Raw genomic sequence first — 13198 nt, forward strand, 5'->3', positions numbered from 1 at the left:
ACGACACCAAATTGGGGGGTGTGGTTAATATAAAGGAAAAATATGTCAAAATACAAGGGGACATTAATAAACTTGCAGAATGGGCGTGTAATTGGCAAATAAATTTCAATATAGATAAGTGTGAGGTGGAGCATTTTGTTTGGAAGAATAAGGAGGTCACACACTGCTTGGATAATAAGAGTCTGAATGGGGTCGAGGAGCAGAGGGATCTGGGGGAACAGATACACAAATCACGAAAAGTAGCAACACAGGTTAATAAGGCCATAAAAAAAAAAAAAACAATCACTGGGGTTCATTTCGAGAGGGATAGAATTGAAAAGCAGAGAAGTCGTGTTAAACTTGTATCGAACCTTGGTTAGATCACACTTGGAGTATTGTGAACAGTTCTGGTCTCCATATTATAAAAAAGATATAGAGGCACTGGAGAAGGTGCAAAAAAGATTTACTAGGATGATACCAGAACTGAAGGGGCGAACCAGCAGGAAAAGCCTCCCACCACCGGAAACTTGGGCGATCAGTACTTAGTACTGACCCTCCGAGAGTGCAGCGCTCCCTCAGTACTGACCCTCCGAGAGTGCAGCGCTCCCTCAGTACTGACCCTCCGACAGTGCAGTGCTCCCTCAGTACTGACCCTCTGACAGTGCGGCGCTCCCTCAGTACTGACCCTCCGACAGTGCAGCGCTCCCTCAGTACTGACCCTCCGACAGTGCAGCGCTCCCTCAGTACTGACCCTCCGACAGTGCAGCGCTCCCTCAGTACTGACCCTCCGACAGTGCAGCGCTCCCTCAGTACTGACCCTCCGACAGTGCAGCGCTCCCTCAGTACTGACCCTCCGACAGTGCAGCACTCCCTCAGTACTGACCCTCCGACAGTGCAGCGCTCCCTCAGTACTGACCCTCCGACAGTGCAGAACTCCCTCAGTACTGACCCTCCGACAGTGCAGCGCTCCCTCAGTACTGACCCTCCGACAGTGCAGCGCTCCCTCAGTACTGCGCTGGGACTGTCAGCCTGGATTATGTGCTGAAGCCGCTGGAGTGGGGACTCGAACCCACGACCTTCGGATTGAGCGACGAGAGTGACACTGAGTCATGGCTGACAAAGATAAAATTCACTGCGAAATACATCATGTATAGTGCAGGGAGGTCGGAGAGTGCGGGAGGTCGGAGAGTGCGGGAGGTCGGAGAGTGCGGGAGGTCGGAGAGTGCGGGGAGGCCGGAGAGTGCGGGAGGCCGGAGAGTGCGGGGAGGCCGGAGAGTGCGGGAGGCCGGAGAGTGCGGGGAGGTCTGAGAGTGCGGGGAGGCCGGAGAGTGCGGGGAGGTCGGAGAGTGCGGGGAGGCTGGAGAGTGCGGGAGGTCGGAGAGTGCGGGGAGGCCAGAGAGTGCGGGGAAGTCGGAGAGTGCGGGGAGGTCGGAGAGTGCGGGGAGGTCGGAGAGTGCGGGGAGATCTGAGAGTGCGGGGAGGTCGGAGAGTGCGGGGAGGTCGGAGAGTGCGGGGAGGTCGGAGAGTGCGGGGAGGTCGGAGAGTGCGGGGAGGTCGGAGAGTGCGGGGAGGTCGGAGAGTGCGGGAGGTCGGAGAGTGCGGGGAGGTCGGAGAGTGCGGGGAGATCTGAGAGTGCGGGGAGGTCGGAGAGTGCGGGGAGGCCGGAGAGTGCGGGGAGATCTGAGAGTGCGGGGAGGTCGGAGAGTGCGGGGAGGTCGGAGAGTGCGGGGAGATCTGAGAGTGCGGGGAGGTCGGAGAGTGCGGGGAGGTCGGAGAGTGCGGGGAGGTCGGAGAGTGCGGGGAGGTCGGAGAGTGCGGGAGGTCGGAGAGTGCGGGGAGGTCGGAGAGTGCGGGGAGGTCGGAGAGTGCGGGGAGGTCGGAGAGTGCGGGGAGGCCGGAGTGTGCAGGGAGGTCGGAGAGTGCGCGGATGTCGGAGAGTGCGGGAGGCCGGAGAGTGCGGGAAGTCGGAGAGTGCGGGGAGGCCGGAGAGTGCGGGGAGGTCGGAGAGTGCGGGGAGGTCGGAGAGTGCGGGGATGTCGGAGAGTGCGGGAGGCCGGAGAGTGCGGGAGGCCGGAGAGTGCGGGGAGGTCGGAGAGTGCGGGGAGGTCGGAGAGTGCGGGGAGGTCGGAGAGTGCGGGGATGTCGGAGAGTGCGGGGAAGTCGGAGAGTGAGGGGAGGTCGGAGAGTGCGGGGAGATCGGAGAGTGCGGGAAGTCGGAGAGTGCGGGGAAGTCGGAGAGTGCGGGGATGTCGGAGAGTGCGGGGATGTCGGAGAGTGCGGGAGGTCGGAGAGTGCGGGGAGGTCGGAGAGTGCGGGGAGGCCGGAGAGTGCGGGGAGGTCGGAGAGTGCGGGGAGGTCGGAGAGTGCGGGGATGTCGGAGAGTGCGGGGAGGTCGGAGAGTGCGGGGATGTCGGAGAGTGCGGGGATGTCGGAGAGTGCGGGGAGGCCGGAGAGTGCGGGGATGTCGGAGAGTGCGGGGAGGTCGGAGAGTGCGGGGAGGTCGGAGAGTGCGGGGATGTCGGAGAGTGCGGGGAGGTCGGAGAGTGCGGGGAGGTCGGAGAGTGCGGGGAGGTCGGAGAGTGCGGGGAGGCCGGAGAGTGCGGGAGGTCGGAGAGTGCGGGGAGACCGGAGAGTGCGGGAAGTCGGAGAGTGCGGGAAGTCGGAGAGTGCGGGGAGGTCGGAGAGTGCGGGGAGGTCGGAGAGTGCGGGATGTCGGAGAGTGCGGGGATGTCGGAGAGTGCGGGGAGGCCGGAGAGTGCGGGAGGTCGGAGAGTGCGGGGAGGTCGGAGAGTGCGGGGAGGTCGGAGAGTGCGGGGAGGTCGGAGAGTGCGGGGAGGCCGGAGAGTGCGGGAGGTCGGAGAGTGCGGGGAGGTCGGAGAGTGCGGGAGGCCGGAGAGTGCGGGGAGATCGGAGAGTGCGGGGAGGTCGGAGAGTGCGGGGAAGTCGGAGAGTGCGGGGAGGCCGGAGAGTGCGGGGAGGCCGGAGAGTGCGGGGAAGTCGGAGAGTGCGGGGAGGTCGGAGAGTGCGGGAGGTCGGAGAGTGCGGGAGGTCGGAGAGTGCGGGGAGGTCGGAGAGTGCGGGGAAGTCGGAGAGTGCGGGGAAGTCGGAGAGTGCGGGGAGGTCGGAGAGTGCGGGAGGTCGGAGAGTGCGGGAGGTCGGAGAGTGCGGGGAGGTCGGAGAGTGCGGGGAGGTCGGAGAGTGCGGGGAGGTCGGAGAGTGCGGGGAGGTCGGAGAGTGCGGGGAGATCGCAGAGTGCGGGGAGGTCGGAGAGTGCGGGGAGGTCGGAGAGTGCGGGGAGGTCGGAGAGTGCGGGGAGGCCGGAGAGTGCGGGAGGCCGGAGAGTGCGGGAGGCCGGAGAGTGCGGGGATGTCGGAGAGTGCGGGGATGTCGGAGAGTGCGGGGAGGCCGGAGAGTGCGGGGAGGTCGGAGAGTGCGGGATGTCGGAGAGTGCGGGGATGTCGGAGAGTGCGGGGAGGTCGGAGAGTGCGGGGAGGTCGGAGAGTGCGGGGAGGCCGGAGAGTGCGGGAGGCCGGAGAGTGCGGGAGGCCGGAGAGTGCGGGGATGTCGGAGAGTGCGGGGATGTCGGAGAGTGCGGGGAGGCCGGAGAGTGCGGGGATGTCGGAGAGTGCGGGAGGTCGGAGAGTGCGGGGATGTCGGAGAGTGCGGGGAGGCCGGAGAGTGCGGGGAGGCCGGAGAGTGCGGGGAGGTCGGAGAGTGCGGGGAGGTCGGAGAGTGCGGGGAGGTCGGAGAGTGCGGGGAGGTCGGAGAGTGCGGGAGGCCGGAGAGTGCGGGGAGGCCGGAGAGTGAGGGGAGGCCGGAGAGTGCGGGAGGCCGGAGAGTGCGGGGAGGCCGGAGAGTGAGGGGAGGCCGGAGAGTGCGGGAGGCCGGAGAGTGCGGGAGGCCGGAGAGTGCGGGGAGGCCGGAGAGTGAGGGGAGGCCGGAGAGTGCGGGAGGCCGGAGAGTGCGGGGAGGCCGGAGAGTGCGGGGAAGTCGGAGAGTGCGGGGAAGTCGGAGAGTGCGGGGAAGTCGGAGAGTGCGGGGATGTCGGAGAGTGCGGGGATGTCGGAGAGTGCGGGGATGTCGGAGAGTGCGGGGAGGCCGGAGAGTGCGGGAAGTCGGAGAGTGCGGGGAGATCGGAGAGTGCGGGAGGTCGGAGAGTGCGGGGAGGTCGGAGAGTGCGGGAGGTCGGAGAGTGCGGGGAGGTCGGAGAGTGCGGGGAGGTCGGAGAGTGCGGGAGGTCGGAGAGTGCGGGGAGGTCGGAGAGTGCGGGAGGTCGGAGAGTGCGGGGAGGTCGGAGAGTGCGGGAAGTCGGAGAGTGAGGGGAGGTCGGAGAGTGCGGGGAGGTCGGAGAGTGCGGGGAGGTCGGAGAGTGCGGGGAGGCCGGAGAGTGCGGGGAGGTCGGAGAGTGCGGGGAGGTCGGAGAGTGCGGGGAGGTCGGAGAGTGCGGGGAGGTCGGAGAGTGCGGGGAGGTCGGAGAGTGCGGGAGGCCGGAGAGTGCGGGGAGGTCGGAGAGTGCGGGGATGTCGGAGAGTGCGGGAAGTCGGAGAGTGCGGGGAGGTCGGAGAGTGCGGGAGGTCGGAGAGTGCGGGAGGTCGGAGAGTGCAGGGATGTCGGAGAGTGCGGGAGGTCGGAGAGTGCGGGGAGGCCGGAGAGTGCGGGGAAGTCGGAGAGTGCGGGGAGGTCGGAGAGTGCGGGAGGTCGGAGAGTGCGGGGAGGTCGGAGAGTGCGGGGAAGTCGGAGAGTGCGGGGAGGTCGGAGAGTGCGGGAGGTCGGAGAGTGCGGGAGGTCGGAGAGTGCGGGGAGATCGGAGAGTGCGGGAAGTCGGAGAGTGCGGGGAGGTCGGAGAGTGCGGGAGGCCGGAGAGTGCGGGGAGGTCGGAGAGTGCGGGAGGCCGGAGAGTGCGGGAGGTCGGAGAGTGCGGGAGGTCGGAGAGTGCGGGGAGGTCGGAGAGTGCGGGGAGGTCGGAGAGTGCGGGAGGCCGGAGAGTGCGGGGAGGTCGGAGAGTGCGGGAGGTCGGAGAGTGCGGGAGGTCGGAGAGTGCGGGAGGTCGGAGAGTGCGGGAGGTCGGAGAGTGCGGGGAGGTCGGAGAGTGCGGGGAGGTCGGAGAGTGCGGGAGGCCGGAGAGTGCGGGGAGGTCGGAGAGAGCGGGAGGTCGGAGAGTGCGGGAGGTCGGAGAGTGCGGGGAGATCGGAGAGTGCGGGAGGTCGGAGAGTGCGGGGATGTCGGAGAGTGCGGGAGGCCGGAGAGTGCGGGGAGGTCGGAGAGTGCGGGAGGTCGGAGAGTGCGGGAGGTCGGAGAGTGCGGGGAGATCGGAGAGTGCGGGGAGGTCGGAGAGTGCGGGGAGGTCGGAGAGTGCGGGGAGGTCGGAGAGTGCGGGGAGATCGGAGAGTGCGGGGAGGTCGGAGAGTGCGGGGAAGTCGGAGAGTGCGGGGAGGTCGGAGAGTGCGGGGAAGTCGGAGAGTGCGGGGAAGTCGGAGAGTGCGGGAGGCCGGAGAGTGCGGGGAGGTCGGAGAGTGCGGGAGGCCGGAGAGTGCGGGGAGGTCGGAGAGTGCGGGAGGTCGGAGAGTGCGGGAGGTCGGAGAGTGCGGGAGGTCGGAGAGTGCGGGGAGGTCGGAGAGTGCGGGGAGGTCGGAGAGTGCGGGAGGCCGGAGAGTGCGGGGAGGTCGGAGAGTGCGGGAGGTCGGAGAGTGCGGGGAGATCGGAGAGTGCGGGGAGGTCGGAGAGTGCGGGGAGGTCGGAGAGTGCGGGAGGTCGGAGAGTGCGGGGATGTCGGAGAGTGCGGGAGGCCGGAGAGTGCGGGGAGGTTGGAGAGTGCGGGAGGTCGGAGAGTGCGGGAGGTCGGAGAGTGCGGGGAGGTCGGAGAGTACGGGAGGTCGGAGAGTGCGGGGATGTCGGAGAGTGCGGGGAGGTCGGAGAGTGCGGGGAGGTCGGAGAGTGCGGGGAGGTCGGAGAGTGCGGGAGGTCGGAGAGTGCGGGGAGGTCGGAGAGTGCGGGGAGGTCGCAGAGTGCGGGGAGGTCGGAGAGTGCGGGGATGTCGGAGAGTGCGGGAGGCCGGAGAGTGCGGGGAGGTCGGAGAGTGCGGGAGGTCGGAGAGTGCGGGGAGGTCGGAGAGTGCGGGAGGTCGGAGAGTGCGGGAGGTCGGAGAGTGCGGGAGGTCGGAGAGTGCGGGGAGGTCGCAGAGTGCGGGGAGGTCGGAGAGTGCGGGGATGTCGGAGAGTGCGGGAGGCCGGAGAGTGCGGGGAGGTCGGAGAGTGCGGGAGGTCGGAGAGTGCGGGGAGGTCGGAGAGTGCGGGGAAGTCGGAGAGTGCGGGGATGTCGGAGAGTGCGGGGAAGTCGGAGAGTGCGGGGAGGTCGGAGAGTGCGGGGAGGCCGGAGAGTGCGGGGAGATCGGAGAGTGCGGGAGGTCGGAGAGTGCGGGGAGGTCGGAGAGTGCGGGGAGGTCGGAGAGTGCGGGGAGGTCGGAGAGTGCGGGGAGGTCGGAGAGTGCGGGGAGGCCGGAGAGTGCGGGGAAGTCGGAGAGTGCGGGGAGGTCGGAGAGTGCGGGGAGATCGGAGAGTGCGGGGAGGCCGGAGAGTGCGGGGAAGTCGGAGAGTGCGGGGAGGCCGGAGAGTGCGGTGAGGCCGGAGAGTGCGGGGAGGCCGGAGAGTGCGGGGAAGTCGGAGAGTGCGGCGAAGTCGGAGAGTGCGGGGAGGCCCGAGAGTGCGGGGAGATCGGAGAGTGCGGGAGGTCGGAGAGTGCGGGGAGGTCGGAGAGTGCGGGGAGGCCGGAGAGTGCGGGGAAGTCGGAGAGTGCGGGGAGGTCGGAGAGTGCGGGGAGGCCGGAGAGTGCGGGGAGGTCGGAGAGTGCGGGGAGGCCGGAGAGTGCGGGGAGGTCGGAGAGTGCGGGGAAGTCGGAGAGTGCGGGGAAGTCGGAGAGTGCGGGGAGGTCGCAGAGTGCGGGGAGGCCGGAGAGTGCGGGGAGGTCGGAGAGTGCGGGGAGGTCGGAGAGTGCGGGGAGGCCGGAGAGTGCGGGAGGCCGGAGAGTGCGGGGATGTCGGAGAGTGCGGGGAGGCCGGAGAGTGCGGGGAGGTCGGAGAGTGCGGGGAGGCCGGAGAGTGCGGGGAGGCCGGAGAGTGCGGGGAGGCCGGAGAGTGCGGGGAGGCCGGAGAGTGCGGGGATGTCGGAGAGTGCGGGGAAGTCGGAGAGTGCGGGGAGGTCGGAGAGTGCGGGGAAGTCGGAGAGTGCGGGGAGGTCGGAGAGTGCGGGGAGGCCGGAGAGTGCGGGGAGGTCGGAGAGTGCGGGGAGGTCGGAGAGTGCGGGGAAGTCGGAGAGTGCGGGGAGGCCGGAGAGTGCGGGGAGGTCGGAGAGTGCGGGGATGTCGGAGAGTGCGGGAGGTCGGAGAGTGCGGGGATGTCGGAGAGTGCGGGGAAGTCGGAGAGTGCGGGGAGGTCGGAGAGTGCGGGGAGGCCGGAGAGTGCGGGGAGGCCGGAGAGTGCGGGGAGGCCGGAGAGTGCGGGGAGGCCGGAGAGTGCGGGGAGGTCGGAGAGTGCGGGGAAGTCGGAGAGTGCGGGGAGGCCGGAGAGTGCGGGGAAGTCGGAGAGTGCGGGGATGTCGGAGAGTGCGGGGAAGTCGGAGAGTGCGGGGAGGTCGGAGAGTGCGGGGAGGCCGGAGAGTGCGGGGAGGTCGGAGAGTGCGGGGAGGTCGGAGAGTGCGGGGAAGTCGGAGAGTGCGGGGAGGTCGGAGAGTGCGGGGAGGCCGGAGAGTGCGGGGAGGTCGGAGAGTGCGGGGATGTCGGAGAGTGCGGGGAGGTCGGAGAGTGCGGGGAGGTCGGAGAGTGCGGGGAGGCCGGAGAGTGCGGGGAGGTCGGAGAGTGCGGGGAGGTCGGAGAGTGCGGGGAGGTCGGAGAGTGCGGGGATGTCGGAGAGTGCGGGAGGCCGGAGAGTGCGGGAGGTCGGAGAGTGCGGGAGGTCGGAGAGTGCGGGGAGGTCGGAGAGTGCGGGGAGATCGCAGAGTGCGGGGAGGCCGGAGAGTGCGGGGAGGTCGGAGAGTGCGGGGATGTCGGAGAGTGCGGGGAGGTCGCAGAGTGCGGGGAGGCCGGAGAGTGCGGGGTGGTCGGAGAGTGCGGGGAGATCGCAGAGTGCGGGGAGGCCGGAGAGTGCGGGGATGTCGGAGAGTGCGGGGAGGTCGCAGAGTGCGGGGAGGCCGGAGAGTGCAGGGAGGTCGGAGAGTGCGGGGATGTCGGAGAGTGCGGGGAGGTCGCAGAGTGCACGGAGGCCGGAGAGTGCGGGGAAGTCGGAGAGTGCGGGGAGGTCGGAGAGTGCGGGGATGTCGGAGAGTGCGGGGAGGTCGCAGAGTGCACGGAGGCCGGAGAGTGCGGGGAAGTCGGAGAGTGCGGGGAGGTCGCAGAGTGCGGGGAGGCCGGAGAGTGCACGGAGGCCGGAGAGTGCGGGGAGGTCGGAGAGTGCACGGAGGCCGGAGAGTGCGGGGAGGTCGGAGAGTGCGGGGAGGTCGGAGAGTGCGGGGAGGTCGGAGAGTGCGGGGAAGTCGGAGAGTGCGGGGAGGTCGGAGAGTGCGGGGAGGTCGGAGAGTGCGGGGAGGTCGGAGAGTGCGGGGAGGTCGGAGAGTGCGGGGAGGCCGGAGAGTGCGCGGAGGCCGGAGAGTGCGGGGAGATCTGAGAGTGCGGGGAAGTCGGAGAGTGCGGGGAAGTCGGAGAGTGCGGGGATGTCGGAGAGTGCGGGGAAGTCGGAGAGTGCGGGGAGGTCGGAGAGTGCGGGGAAGTCGGAGAGTGCGGGGAGGCCGGAGAGTGCGGGGAAGTCGGAGAGTGCGGGAGGTCGGAGAGTGCGGGGAGGTCGGAGAGTGCGGGGAGGCCGGAGAGTGCGGGGAAGTCGGAGAGTGCGGTGAAGTCGGAGAGTGCGGGGAGGTCGGAGAGTGCGGGGAGATCGGAGAGTGCGGGGAAGTCGGAGAGTGCGGGGAGGTCGGAGAGTGCGGGGAGGCCGGAGAGTGCGGGGAGGCCGGAGAGTGCGGGGAGGTCGGAGAGTGCGGGAGGTCGGAGAGTGCGGGGAGGCCGGAGATTGCGGGGAGGTCGGAGAGTGCGGGGAAGTCGGAGAGTGCGGGGAGGCCGGAGAGTGCGGGGAAGTCGGAGAGTGCGGGGAGGTCGGAGAGTGCGGGGAGATCGGAGAGTGCGGGAGGTCGGAGAGTGCGGGGAAGTCGGAGAGTGCGGGGAAGTCGGAGAGTGCGGGGAGGCCGGAGAGTGCGGGGAGGCCGGAGAGTGCGGGGAGATCGGAGAGTGCGGGGAGGTCGGAGAGTGCGGGGAGGCCGGAGAGTGCGGGGAAGTCGGAGAGTGCGGGGAAGTCGGAGAGTGCGGGGAGGTCGGAGAGTGCGGGGAGGCCGGAGAGTGCGGGGAGATCGGAGAGTGCGGGAGGTCGGAGAGTGCGGGGAGGCCGGAGAGTGCGGGGAGATCGGAGAGTGCGGGAGGTCGGAGAGTGCGGGGAAGTCGGAGAGTGCGGGGAGGCCGGAGAGTGCGGGGAGATCGGAGAGTGCGGGAGGTCGGAGAGTGCGGGGAAGTCGGAGAGTGCGGGGAGGCCGGAGAGTGCGGGGAAGCCGGAGAGTGCGGGAGGTCGGAGAGTGCGGGAGGTCGGAGAGTGCGGGGAGGTCGGAGAGTGCGGGAGGTCGGAGAGTGCGGGGAGGTCGGAGAGTGCGGGGAGGTCGGAGAGTGCGGGGAGGCCGGAGAGTGCGGGGAGGCCGGAGAGTGTGGGGAGGTCGGAGAGTGCGGGGAGGCCGGAGAATGCGGGGAGGTCGGAGAGTGCGGGGAGATCGGAGAGTGCGGGAGGTCGGAGAGTGCGGGGAAGTCAGAGAGTGCGGGGAGGTCGGAGAGTGCGGGGAGGTCGGAGAGTGCACGGAGGCCGGAGAGTGCGGGGAAGTCGGAGAGTGCGGGGAGGTCGGAGAGTGCGGGGAGGCCGGAGAGTGCGGGGAAGTCGGAGAGTGCGGGGAAGTCGGAGAGTGCGGGGAAGTCGGAGAGTGCGGGGAAGTCGGAGAGTGCGGGGAAGTCGGAGAGTGCGGGGAGGCCGGAGAGTGCGGGGATGTCGGAGAGTGCGGGGAAGTCGGAGAGTGCGGGGAGGCCGGAGAGTGCGGGGAAGTCGGAGAGTGCGGGGAGGTCGGAGAGTGCGGGGAGGCCGGAGAGTGCGGGGAAGTCGGAGAGTGCGGGGAAGTCGGAGAGTGCGGGGAAGTCGGAGAGTGCGGGGAGGCCGGAGAGTGCGGGGAGGCCGGAGAGTGCGGGGATGTCGGAGAGTGCGGGAGGTCGGAGAGTGCGGGGTGGTCGGAGAGTGCGGGGAAGTCGGAGAGTGCGTGAGGTCGGAGAGTGCGGTGAGGTCGGAGAGTGCGGGAGGTCGGAGAGTGCGGGGAGGTCGGAGAGTGCGGGGAGGTCGGAGAGTGCGGGGAGGTCGGAGAGTGCGGGGAGGCCGGAGAGTGCGGGGAGGTCGGAGAGTGCGGGGAGGTCGGAGAGTGCGGGGAGGTCGGAGAGTGCGGGGAGGTCGGAGAGTGCGGGGAGGTTGTGGAGTGCAAGGAGGTCAGAGAGTGCACCGGGGTCGTAGGGCGCAGGGTAGTCGTAGGGCGCAGAGAGGTCGTAGGGCGCAGAGTAGTCGTAGGGCGCAGAGTAGTCGTAGGGCGCAGAGTAGTCGTAGGGCGCAGAGAGGTCGTAGGGCGCAGAGTAGTCGTAGGGCGCAGAGTAGTCGTAGGGCGCAGAGTAGTCGTAGGGCGCAGAGAGGTTGTAGAGTGCAGAGTTGCTCCGTTGGCTCGCTGGTGCTCAGTGAATCATTTAAGTTTCAGTTGAGTCGGATGTGAGTTCCTGCAGCTGGGGATTTGTCTGCAGCTGCATCTTATCTGCATTTCAGTCGTGTTTTTGGAGCCTGGAGTGACGGCACAGTCTTGTCGCTCACACGCTGGCTCTGTGTGTTGTACGAGTGCTGCAACTCAGCAAGAACGGAGCGTACCCTCGAGCACAGAGAAAGCTGAAGTCAGGACTTCACTGAACATCACAAACCCCTGGCTCACGCCAAATGTCAGATCATCATTGTTTATAACGGAATCGAGGAAATTAACCCATAAACTACCAAATAAATCTCATTCAGCACATCTTAAATATAAAAACTCGCACTTCACAAACGGCCCATTGAGTTTCAAAAGAGCGACTCGCATTGCAAAGCAGAGGTTGTTGATTAGGAGGCCATTCAGCCCCTCGAGCCTGTTACACAGGAACAGGGGGAGGCCATTCAGCCCCTCGAGCCTGTTACACAGGAACAGGGGGAGGCCATTCAGCCCCTCGAGCCTGTTACACAGGAACAGGGGGAGGCCATTCAGCCCCTCGAGCCTGTTACACAGGAACGGGGGGAGGCCATTCAGCCCCTCGAGCCTGTTACACAGGAACAGGGGGAGCCCATTCAGCCCCTCGAGCCTGTTACACAGGAACAAGAGGAGGCCACTCAGCCCCTTGAGCCTGTTACACAGGAACAGGAGGAGGCCATTCAGCCCCTCGAGCCTGTTACACAGGAACAGGAGGAGGCCATTCAGCCCCTCGAGCCTGTTACATAGGAACAGGAGGAGGCCACTCAAGCCCTCGAGCCTGTTACACAGGAACATGAGGAGGCCATTCAGCCCCTCGAGCCTGTTACATAGGAACAGGAGGAGGCCACTCAAGCCCTCGAGCCTGTTACATAGGAACAGGAGGAGGCCATTCAGCCCCTCGAGCCTGTTACATGGGAACAGGAGGAGGCCATTCAGCCCCTCGAGCCTATTCCGCCATTCATGGCTGCTCTGTCCCTCAACTCCATTTTCCCGCCTTTGCTCCATATCCCTCGATACCCTCACCCAACAAAAATCCATCGATCTCACTCTTGAAAGCTGCAATTGACCCCCAGCATCCACAGCCTTTTTGGGGGAGAGAGTTCCAGATTCCCACTCCCCTTTGTGTGAGGAAATGCTTCCTGACATCACCCCTGAACGGCCTGGCTCTAATTTTAAGGTTCTGCCCCCTTGTTCTGGACTCCCCCCACCAGAGGAAATAGTTTCTCTCTATCGACCCTATCAAATCCTTTTATCCTTTGAAGTATCTCTGGAACTCTCTCCCCAAGAGGCTGTTGAGACTGGGGGTCAATTGATAATTTCAAGACTGAGATCGATGGATTTTTGTTGGGTGAGGGTTTCGAGGGATGTAGAGCAAAGGCGGGAAATTGAGGTTGAGGGACAGATCAGCCGTGATCTGACTGAATGGCGGAATAACAACAACTTGCATTTGTATATCACCTTTAACGTAGTAAAACCTCCCAGGGTGCTTCACAGGAGCGATTATCAAACAAAAATTTGACACTGAGCCACAAAAGGAGATATTAGGACAGGTGACCAAAAGCTTGGTCAAAGAGGTAGGTTTTAAGGAGCGTCTTAAAGGAGGAGAGAGAGGGAGCGAGATTTAGGGAGGGAAAATCCAGAGCTTAGGGCCCAGGCAATTGTAGGCACGGCTCGAGGAACTGAATGGCCTCCTCCTGTTCCTATTTAACGCGCTCGAGGGGCTGAATGGCCTCCTCCTGTTCCTATTTAACATGCTCAAGGGGCTGAGTGACCATCTTCTGTTTATATAGAATAGGCTCAAGGGGCTGAATGGCCTCCTGTTCCTTTTAAACAGGCTCGAGGGCTGAATGGCCTCCTCCTGTTCCTGTGTCTGATTCCACTGCCACGCAGATCTACTTACTGGGAATAAACAGCGACGGCAGGAAGACTCCCTCTGAGTAATTGTGCATTATGATGGAATATTTTCACTCCCAATTACAGAACTCTATGTTAAATTGTTCTAAAATTGTTTATATAGTTATGAAACAGGCGGACTCTCCTCCCCTCCCCCACTCCATGCTGATACTCTCCTCCCCTCCCCCACTCCATGCTGATACTCTCCTCCCCTCCCCCACTCCACGCTGATACTCTCCTCCCCTCCCCCACTCCATGCTGATACTCTCCTCCCCTCCCCCACTCCACGCTGATACTCTCCTCCCCTCCCCCACTCCATGCTGATATTCTCCTCCCCTCCCCCACTCCATGCTGATACTCTCCTCCCCTCCCCCACTCCATGCTGATACTCTCCTCCCCTCCCCCACTCCATGCTGATACTCTCCTCCCCTCCCCCACTCCATGCTGATACTCCCCTCCCCTCCCCCACTCCATGCTGATACTACCCTCCCCTCCCCCACTCCATGCTG

General features: G+C 65.9%; 1 protein-coding gene across 1 annotated transcript in view; it reads left to right on the plus strand.

The window, feature by feature from the left end:
• The window catches only part of LOC137323436 (SPRY domain-containing protein 3-like), a 708978-nt gene that overhangs the window by 334656 nt on the left and 361124 nt on the right, over positions 1 to 13198 (plus strand). The window lies entirely within an intron of this gene.

Source organism: Heptranchias perlo, chromosome 7 (genome assembly GCF_035084215.1).
Source record: "Heptranchias perlo isolate sHepPer1 chromosome 7, sHepPer1.hap1, whole genome shotgun sequence".
Lineage (NCBI taxonomy): Eukaryota > Metazoa > Chordata > Chondrichthyes > Hexanchiformes > Hexanchidae > Heptranchias > Heptranchias perlo.